Below are 11,075 nucleotides of genomic sequence, written 5' to 3' on the forward strand. Positions count from 1 at the left end.
AAATCCACCTCGCGCCGGCCGGACATGTCCGTCCCTGGCCGGACATGTCCACCACCGCCCGCAGCCAACCGGGGCACGCCACGTGGCAGCGGGTGCCCCACATCGCCGCCGATCCTGTGCGGGCCCGTCGAGCCCGTATCCGGCCCCCGCGGCCCACTCGCCACCCGCCGCCGCCCGGTGCTTCTCCTCCTCCGCGCGGCGCCTCAGGGCTGCTCCGGCCGCCGCGTGCCAAGATCGGAGTTCCGCCGCCCTGCCGCCAAGCTCGCCGTAGCTCCATCCTCGCCGGCCCCCCCATCTCCGTCCTCAACCCTGGCCGGCTCCGGCGTCTACAGTGCATCCAACCGTTTCTCGAAGTCCACGCCGCCCAGATCCAGATCTAGAAACCCTAGGGGTTGTTTTTCCCTAAGTCCCTAAATATTTTGCTATGTTCGTCATGTCGTAACTCCTCATCCACAACACCGTTTTGGGCATATAGCATATCAAAATGTTCATCTCAGAGAGAACGTCATTTCATTCCATTGCATCATTTTCATTTGAGTTCATCTTGATGCTCGAAATGCTGTTGGAAGAGTGCTACTTGAGATAATTGTCAGATGTGCTGCTCCATTTAGATATTTGTCATTTTTGCCATGATTTTTGTGTGCATGCTATGCCCATGAGCTCTACATATATTTTGTTAAGGGTTTTGCCATCTTTCCAGAGGTACAACCCATGTATTTTTGTGATGTGTTTGGTGACTAGAACAAGCTTGCAAAGTGAGGCACTTGGTAATGCTGATTTCAGGGACTTAGCAATTCCACCAAGTCCTTGAGCTGTTTATCTAATGTTGTCATATGTTCATGTTGTTTCCTAGTGATCCGTGCCTCTTTTGAGGATGATCAGTAAGGATGTTTTGCTAATCTTGTAGTGCTCTATCCATCCATGTCTTTGTTTGCAATTATGGAGCAGCCTAGCTTGAGTCAATCGAGCTCTACTTTTGCTACTTCGTGAATCTGGGCAGATTGTCTACTTGTTAGCGATTTTCCCGATGATGTTGTAGTTGATCCGTGCATGCTATGCTATTGTTCTTGCCATGTCTAGCTTGAATTTTGTGTATTCTTGATGGGTGTATGCTTAGCATGTCACGACTTGCTCCGTAGTGAGTGCATCGAGCTCGTAAACATGCCTACTTGATATCTGTTTTCAGCATGCTCCAGTTTTCACAAAGTCTGAGAACTGATTATGTTTTTGCCATGTTCACATGCTTGCAATTCTATTTTCTGATCCCTTTTGGCTCAAGGTCACTAAGGGACTTTTGTTAAGCTCTTTGAGTACCTCCATGCCATGCTTTACTTTGCCATGTTCAGGTCCTGTAGCATATAGTTTTGTTGCTCCGAAGTGTGCTACCTGATCTGAAATTCCAGACAAGTGTTAATTTCACTAAGTCTGATATCTGTTTACCATATGCATTTTTGCCATGCTTGTTTGAACCTGTTAATGGATGAATTGGCCGTTGCTCAGTGCTAGACTTTTGTTAAGCATCTTGAATGCATCCCTGCCATGTATTTTGATGCCATGTTTGGTGCTGTAGCATGTTCATCTTGTTGCATTTAGATGGCTACTTGCTGTAAATCGCAGAACGTGGCCATATTTGAATTGCTTGCCATTTCCAAACCGTAACTCCGATTCCGGCGTTCTTTATATCATTTTCAAGCGATTTCATCTCATCTTTCCAGTGGCACACTTGGATTTCCAAGTTGGGGCCAGGTTCATGCATCCCTTGTCAAATCTTGCATATGCATCCCGCATCGCATCCCGCATAGCATACCATCATTGCATCATATTGTTTGAGCTTTGCACGTGGTTGATTGTGTTCCGTTTGCTTGTTTTTCTTGTTTGGGTAGAGCCGGGAGACATGTTCGCTTATGAGGAGCCCGTTGAGTTTGCTTTCGAGGATCCAGTCAACTCTGGCAACTTTGCAGGCAAGATGATCATACCCTTGAAATCACTACTATCTTTGCTATGCTAGATTGCTCGCTCTTTTGCTATGCCAATGCTACGATGCCTACCACTTCTTTCAAGCCTCCCAAATTGCCATGTCAAACCTCTAACCCACCTTGTCCTAGCATACCGTTGATTGGCTATGTTACCGCTTTGCTCAGCCCCTCTTATAGCGTTGCTAGTTGCAGGTGAAGTTTGGAGACCGTTCCTTGTTGGAACATTATTTACTTGTTGGGATATCATTATATTATCTTGTTATCTTAATGCTTCTATATACTGGGTAAAGGGTGGAAGGCTCGGCCTCTCGCCTAGTGTTTTGTTCCACTCTTGCCGCCCTAGTTTCCGTCATATCGGTGTTATGTTCCCGGATTTTGCGTTCCTTACGCGGTTGGGTTATAATGGGAACCCCTTGACAGTCCGTTTTGAATAAAACTCCTCCAGCAATGCCCAACCTTGGTTTTACCATTTGCCACCTAGCCTTTTCCCTTGGGTTTCGCGAACCCAAGGGTCATCTTATTTTAAACCCCCCAGGCTAGTGCTCCTCTGAGTGTTGGTCCAACCTAGAGCACCGTGCGGGGTTGTCCCTCGGCAACTTGGGTTACGTTGGCTCCCATACGCTTAGCTTATTCGGTGTGCCCTGAGAATGAGATATGTGCAGCTCCTATCGGGATTTGTCGGCACAGCGGGTGGTGTTGCTGGACTTGTTTTACCATTGTCGGAGTTGTCTTGAAGAACCGGGATACTGAGTCTGATCGGAACGTCTCGGGAGCAGGTCTATTCCTTCATTGACCGTGAGAGCTTGTCATGGGCTAAGTTGGGACTCCTCTGCAGGGATTTGAACTTTGGAAAGCCATGTCCGCGGTTATGGGCAGATGGGAATTTGTTAATGTCCGGTTGTAGATAACTTGAACCTTAACTAAATTAAAATGAATCAACTGAGTGTGTTACCGTGATGGCCTCTTCTCGGCGGAGTCCAGGAAGTGGACACGGTGTTGGAGTAATGCTTGTGCAGGTTGCTCTCTAGTTTCTCGCTCACGCTTTGCCTCCTCTTCTCGCTCTCTTTTGCGAACAGGATAGCCACCATATATGCTAGTCGCTTGCTGCAGCTCCACCATATTTACCTTGCCTTACCTATAAGCTTAAATAGTCTTGATCGCGAGGGTGCGAGATTGCTGAGTCCCTGTGGCTCACCGATTACTATTACACCAGATGCAGGGCCTGATGCTTCCGCTCCAGATGACGCGCTTGAGCTCAAGTGGGAGTTCGACGAGGACTCTCAACGATACTATGTTTCCTTTCATGATGATCAGTCGTGGTGCCCAGTTGGGGGTGATCGGGACCGTGTCGCATGTTGGGTTATCTTTTATTTTGGCGCTGTAGTCGGGCCATGAGTGTTTGGATGATGTAATGTTATTTATGTACTTGATTGACGTGGCGAGTGTAAGCCAACTATGCTATCTCCCCTTTTATTATCTATATTACATGGGATGTCGTGAAGATTGCCTAACTTGCGACATATGCCATCAATGCGATTATGCCTCTAAGTCGTGCCTCGACACGTGGGAGATATAGTCGCATCGAGGGTGTTACATCATCATTCATAGAGTATTGAACAAAAAAAGGAGAAAGGCCAAATAAAAAAAAAGAGGCCCAAAAAAGAATAAATAAATAAAAAGGGGCAATACTACTATCCTTTTTACACACTTGTGCTTCAAAGTAGCACCATGATGTTCATGATAGAGAGTCTACTATGTTATCACTTTCATATACTAGTGGTGATTTTTCATTATAGAACTTGGCTTGTATATTCCGACGATGGGCTTCCTCAAATGCCCTAGGTCTTCGTGAGCAAGCAAGTTGGATGCATACCCACTTAGTTTCTTTTGTTGAGCTGTCATACATTTACAGCTCTAGTGCATCCGTTGCATGGAAATCCCTACTCACTCACATTGATATCTATTAATGGGCATCTCCATAGCGCGTTGATATGCCTAGTTGATGTGAGACTATCTTCTCCCTTTTTGTCTCCTCCACAACCACCATTCTATTCCACCTATAGTGCTATGTCCATGGCTCACGCTCATGTATTGCGTGAAGATTGAAAAAGTTTGAGAACACCAAAAGTATGAAACAATTGCTTGGCTTGTCATCGGGGTTGTGCATGATTTAAATACTTTGTGTGGTGAAGATGGAGCATAGCCAGACTATATGATTTTGTAGGGATAACTTTCTTTGGCCATGTTATTTTGAAGAGACATAATTGCTTAGTTACTATGCTTGAAGTATTATTATTTCTATGTCAATATTGAACTTTTGTCTTGAACCTTTCGGATCTGAATATTCATACCACAATTAAGAGAATTACATTGAAATTATGCCAAGTAGCATTCCACATCAAAAATTCTGTTATCATTTACCTACTAGAAGACGAGCAGGAATTAAGCTTGGGGATGCTTGATACGTCTCCAATGTATCTATAATTTTTGATTGTTCCATGCTATATTATATCATGTTTTGGACATTATTGGGCTTTATTATACACTTTTTGGGACTAACCTATTAACTGGAGGCCTAGCCCAGAATTGTTTTTTTTTGCCTATTTTAGGGTTTCACAGAAAAAGAATAGCAAACGGAGTCCAAACAGAATAAAACCTTCGAGAACGTGATTTTTGGAACGAACATGATTCAGAGGACTTGGACCCTACGTCAAGCAATCAACCAGGAAGGCACGAGGTAGGGGGGCGCGCCTACCCCCCCCCCCCAAGGCGTGCCCTCCACCCTTGTGGTGCCCATGTTGCTCCACCGACGTACTCCTTCCTCCTATATACCTACATACCCCCAAACTACCAGATACGGAGCCAAAACCCTAATTCCAGCGTCGTCACTTTCTGTATCCACGAGATCCCATCTTGGGGACTTTTCCGAAGCTCCACCAGAGGGGGTATCAATCACGGAAGGCTTCTACATCAACACCATATCTCCGCCGATGAAGTGTGAGTAGTTTACTTCAGACCTACATGTCCATAGTTATTAGCTAGATGGCTTCTTCTCTCTTTTTGGATCTCAATACAAAGTTTTCCCCCTCTCTTGTGGAGATCTATTCGATGTAATCTTCTTTTGCGGTGAGTTTGTTGAGATCGATGAATTGTGGGTTTATGATCAAGTTTATCTGTGAGCAATATTTGAATCTTCTCTGAATTCTTTTATGTATGATTGGTTTTCTTTGCAAGTCTCTTCAAATTATCAGTTTGGTTTGGCCTACTAGATTGATCTTTCTTGCAATGGGGGAAGTGCTTATCTTTGGGTTCAATCTTGCGGTGTCCTTTCCTAGGGACAGTAGGGGCAGCAAGGCACGTATTGTATTGTTGCCATCGAGGATAACAAGATGGGGTTTATATCATATTGCATGAGTTTATCCCTCTACATCATGTCATCTTGCTTAAAGCGTTACTTTGTTCTCTTGAACTTAATACTCTAGATGCATGCTGGATAGTGGTAGATGTGTGGAGTAATAGTAGTAGATGCAGGCAGTAGTCGGTCTACTTGTCTTGGACGTGATGCCTATATACATGATCATAACTAGATATTCTCATAACTATGCTCAATTCTGTCAATTGCTCAACAGCAATTTGTTCACCCACCGTAATACTTATGCTCTCGCGAGAAGCCTCTAGTGAAACCTATGGCCCCTGGGTCTATTTTCCATCATATTAATCTTCCAATACTTAGTTATTTTCTTTACCATTTATTTTACTTGCATCTTTATTTCTCTTTATCATAAAAATACCAAAAATATTATCTTATCATATCTGTCAGATCTAACTCTCGTAGGTGACCGTGAAGGGATTGATAACCCCTTTATCGCGTTGGTTGCGAGGAGTTTATTTGTTTGTGTAGGTGTGAGGGACTCGTGTGTGGCCTCCTACTGGATTGATACGTTGGTTCTCAAAAACCGAGGGAAATACTTATGCTGCTCTACTGCATCACCATTTCCTCTTCAAGGGAAAACCAACGCAGTGCTCAAGAGGTAGCATACCACGCATAGACGGAACAAAGTTCGACTTGACGCATTAGTATTAAATAAGGTTATATATTCCTCAATGGCACCTACATAATATAAAACAATTGTCGTGGGGAAAATGGAAAAATCCGCTCCACTATATACAACGGAGCCTGCCTGCCAGGGTTTGTCTCTCGTCACACCATCTCACATAAGACGGTGGTGGCCTCTCTCTCTCTCAGCGTTGGTCAGTTATCTGGCCGCATCCCGTCATCCGACGGAAAGGGAGGATGTGCATCGTTTCTCCGTTTGACGGTGTTGAGGCAGCACATCCCGATCTGTGGTACCCATCGTTCTCTCTGAGCAAGCTCCGACGCCGCAGGGCCTTCGCCACTTGCTCGCTGCCGCAGTATGGGCAGATCCCGGCCGCCGGTGCCCTCCTAGTTTCATCCCGATGACCCTCATGTACAACTTCCTCCGGCCTTGCTCCACTGCCCATCTTCCCACATTGCTGCATGTGGAAAATTCTGCATGTGGATCTTCTTTAGTTGTTTGCTTAAAACGTATCTTGGCCGGCATACTTTCCATCTTGAAATCTCGTCCTCAAACCATTTTTGATAAACCACCATGCTTCTATCTCTCCCTTATTACATGGAATATGCTTCTTTTTTGGCGTATGTGTCTTCAACTCGGCCGGCCTACTTTCCATCTTGCAATCTCATCCTCAAACCATTTTTGATAAACCACCATGCTTCTACCTCCTTTTGCAAATAGGGCTGTCCATTTCACCTCGTTGCTATTGCAACCTTTTGGTGAACTGCACAAATCACTTTTTTCTTAAGAGTGTTTTATGCAGTTCCGCCAAAATATCACACGTGCAATGTTTTTACATTTTTGAGGGAATGAAGAAAGGGAGATTGGTTTTGCTATCCTCCTCATCCAACTCCGTGGCTAATCTTCTCCAAAAAGTTGTTAGTCCTAAAGAGAGATCGCAGAGGTGATCGGCTTCTGTTTGTGTGTGTTATGTTTCATCATCTAGTTCCACTGTTATTGTAATCACACTGACTAGATATCTTTGCAAACAGGGATGATCAGCTCAGTTTTACTGGAGCTGCACAAAATGATCGGAATGTGATGTCTTTCCATACACCTCTTTTTTGACTACAGAGCTGGGTGAAACTAGCTGCCAACCAATGAACACTCTGCCCAGGAAATGGAGCCATGCGTATGAGCAACATCGGTCAATTATATTTTTTTCTTTATTTGTACACCTTATCACAACTTTTCCTCAGTTGTGATGTGAATATTGGCGCTAATCTGCGAACCATTGAGATGCATTAGCAACCATGGTAGTTTCATTTGTATTTGATGGAATGTTGTAACGAGAAAATCTGGAGGCAAGAGGACACATGAATCCTAAGTTGAAACCATTTTTTTCCTGCGGGAACCAAAGTTGAAACATTCATAGCATCACAGTACAATTTCATTAAAATTACGCGTACATATAAACAAATCATGAAGGATTGATAGCAATGCCAGAAACAATTCAACTTCGTTTCGCCGACATGTGGGACATCCTTCATCCGGCTCCACCTTCCATGCAGCAATATTGAGTGCACAACTGCAGGGAAAGATTCACCTGGTCGTTGCGCCGCAGTAGTAATGACTAGTGAGCAGTCAAATCATAGAGCCCCACCTTCACCACAGTAAGTTGCTCGTACTAAGCAACCATCATTTCACCTTTCGACCAGTAAGTACTACTCCCTCCTTCTGGTTTATAGGGCTTAATTTGAAAATCTCTTCAACCATGGTAGATGATGAATGGTGGAATTAATTATGTAGTTTGCAAAAGTCCTACTCTTGTTTTTCTCAAAAATTTGTGTAAACCGATGCATTAATTACACCACATGCATGCATGACCACTTAATGACCAAGAACTTCTACATGCGTTGGTTAGTTTTTCTTCATCCTTGCATGTTGTGATTTAATACACCTTGAAATCTGAACATGTGATGGTAAGTAGTAGAATTGGGAGTTATAAAACGGAAAAACAAACTTTTGGAGATGAGCCATATAACCGGAAAGGAGGGAGTACCTCCTTTTTTTATTCTAGAAACACCCACACGCGAATATTGGACGGTAGAAGCAGAGCAACTGAATCAAAAATCGAAAACAACCAATGAACTACTACTAATGGTGAGTGTTTGCTAGTATCATGTACTCCGTCTGTCCATGTATATAGGGCTTAATGCGTTTTCCCAGACTAACTTTGGCCCTGTTTGGATCCATGGGTTAGAGTTAGTTTGAGCTAGTTGGGGCTCAAATTGCCCTAAAGTATCGAAGCATGAGGGTTAAATTTGAGCAAGTTGCACTGAACCCACCAAAAAAACTATCCCACCCAAGAGGTGCTAATTAGAGATAGTTCTCATTGGCCCACTAAAAAATCACTTTTCTATCTCCAGCAAGTGAATTTATGTCAATCTAACCCTGTCATCCAAACACCTCTTTCGCTACAGTTAGTTCAGGGTTAGTCTAACCACTAGCTTAGTTAGAGTATCCAAAAAGGAGCAGTATAGGGCATGCAAGTTACTCAAAGCATACAGTCAAATTCGTACGTGAAAGGATCTTTTTTTAAATGGAACATGAAAGGATATTTGAATGATATAATTTTCAAATTATATATAATCTTATCAATAGTCAAAGGCATCCTCGAAGAATACATTAGGCCCTATATAAAATGTTATCAATAGTCAAAACCAAGGGTTACTACTACATCAAACAAGTTGAAAATGAGAAACTGGACCCACTCACGGCACGGCACGCCTGTCTCGTTCGGTTCGTCGGTCAAAGCGCTTCCTCTTCTTGGTAGAACAATACAGTACATTAATTTTTTTAGAATGCTCTTGGCATGTCGCTAGCATGTGATGAGTTAACCGACCTGAATAGATGGTAAAAACGCCAGCCCGCCGCACATTGATGGAGACTAGGAGCAAGAAGCAATACGGGCTGGTGGATCTAGAGCTAGGTGTCGCACGGGGGCCAAGAAAAATGGTGATAGCGTGGGTTGGCCATGTATAGTATGATGTAACTACACTGGGCTACCGTGTTTCGTACTCTTCCGGTCTACTGTGGAGATGATTGGTAGATTTTATATTGCTCAATAATATAAAATATTATGAGTGCAGACGCTCCACCATGAGGTTCCTTGCTCCTTCTCGATCATCGGTCATGCATGTAATGCTATTAATTAGCAGATAAACATTCTTGTTTCTTGACATATCAACCAATAAGAGATGTGGGTGTGCATGTTTTCAATGACTCGAGACTACCAAACACGACATGAAGTGGTTAGTTCATTGCATGCAATGCAATTAGTTAGAAAATAAACATAAAGTTATCTTGTTTTTCCCTCCTTCTTGGTCATGGTGCACAACCAAAGATGACTTATTCACCTGGATCGAGGCAGTAAAATAAAATATTATGAGTGCAGACGCTCTACCGCGAGGTTCCTTGCTCCTTCTCGGTCGCGGGAATCTATAAGGATGTTTGGTTCATCTCCACACCACATAGAATCTATGAGGTGACTGGTTGGTTCAAGCCACACCTTAGTCAAGCCACACTTTGACCCACATGGCATACACACAAAAAATAAGGCAAGATTCCCTTAGGTTCACCAACTTGTGGCGCTCATTTTGATGAACTAACCTTAGGAAAGCTTGGCAAAAATGTGTGGCGAAGTGTGGCAATGCTAGGCCTAGAACCAAACAGCCCCTTTGCCACAACTAACCTTAGGCAAAGTGTGGCTGCCACAAAAAGTGTGGCTATGTCCACCACAAGTGTGGCAAGATTTGGCAAAAAAATGAGCCTATGACATGTGGACCATATAACTAGAGAAGTGTGGCAAGCCACAAGTGTGGCAATGAACCAAACACATGTCTAAGATGTTGTGGCATGACTAAGGTTAGACATGGCAACCTTAGGTTGGGAACCAAACATGCCCTATATTCTTCCACTCTTTTTTTACGTGAGCTTTGTTCATCCTTTTGCCAACACGAGGGACATCTAGCATCAAGGTGCACATGTCATGCAAGAAAATGGAGATAAGCAGTGCGTAAGTGAGTCGTGCACTTCGATGGCACCTAGTACTACACAATATTTTTCTCCTTGATGGCACGTGAATAGTGCACGTACTCAATGACGGAGCATGGGATGGTAGCCATGGACATGGTCGGGCCTTTTTGCAGAGAGTACTAAATAACTTTGATGTGTCCTGCCAACTCGCAGAACGATGAGCTCCGTCGCTGATGCGTGCGCAGTGGCTCGTAGCATGAGGAGAAACGTTTGCTTACAAGCGGTGGACGTGTTGCAGTTCATTTGGTGTTAGATTGCCACAATTACTATCGTAGTACCATCATTATTGTTCGACTTCCGGGAGAGGAGAAGAGCCAAGCGCAAGGTCACCTACTAACGTAGTATTACTACTAGTATAGCCAAAGCTGGTCCACCTTTTTAGAGCATGGTTAATTAATATAGGCAACTCTTGCAGCGGCACATCATTAACACAGTGCTCTTGCAGCAACAAGTACTCTCTTCGTAAAGAAAAATAAAGGATTGGAGTGCCATGTCCACTTGAATCCCATAGCATTAACAGAATGTTCCCCTAAAAAACTAGAGTGTTTGACACAAGAAAAACAAAGGAAGTGAAAAAAAGTTTGGTGGATGCTAGATTGCCAATTAACACATGATTACATAGAAAAAAATCTTATAGCATTCTATCCTATTAATCAAACGACCAATGTAGGTAGCACGGTGCTGCCTCTCATCGGCCTCCGCCGCAGGAGTTTTCTTCTAGTAGTGGTGGAGCTTAGGCCAAGGACACAATTGATTTTCATGTAGGGATCGATTAACTCAACTATGTCTCCTAGCTAGCAGCGCCCTGATGTCTACTACACAACCTTCTTCTTATGGACATTGTTGGGCCTCCAAGTGCAGAGGTTTGTAGGACAGTAGCAAATTTCCCTCAAGTGGATGACCTAAGGTTAAACAATCCGTAGGAGGCGTAGGATGAAGATGGTCTCTCTCAAGCAACCCTGCA

This window comes from Triticum urartu, chromosome 2A (assembly GCF_056163025.1).
Source record: "Triticum urartu cultivar PI428250 chromosome 2A, HENAU_Tu73, whole genome shotgun sequence".
Classification (NCBI taxonomy): domain Eukaryota; kingdom Viridiplantae; phylum Streptophyta; class Magnoliopsida; order Poales; family Poaceae; genus Triticum; species Triticum urartu.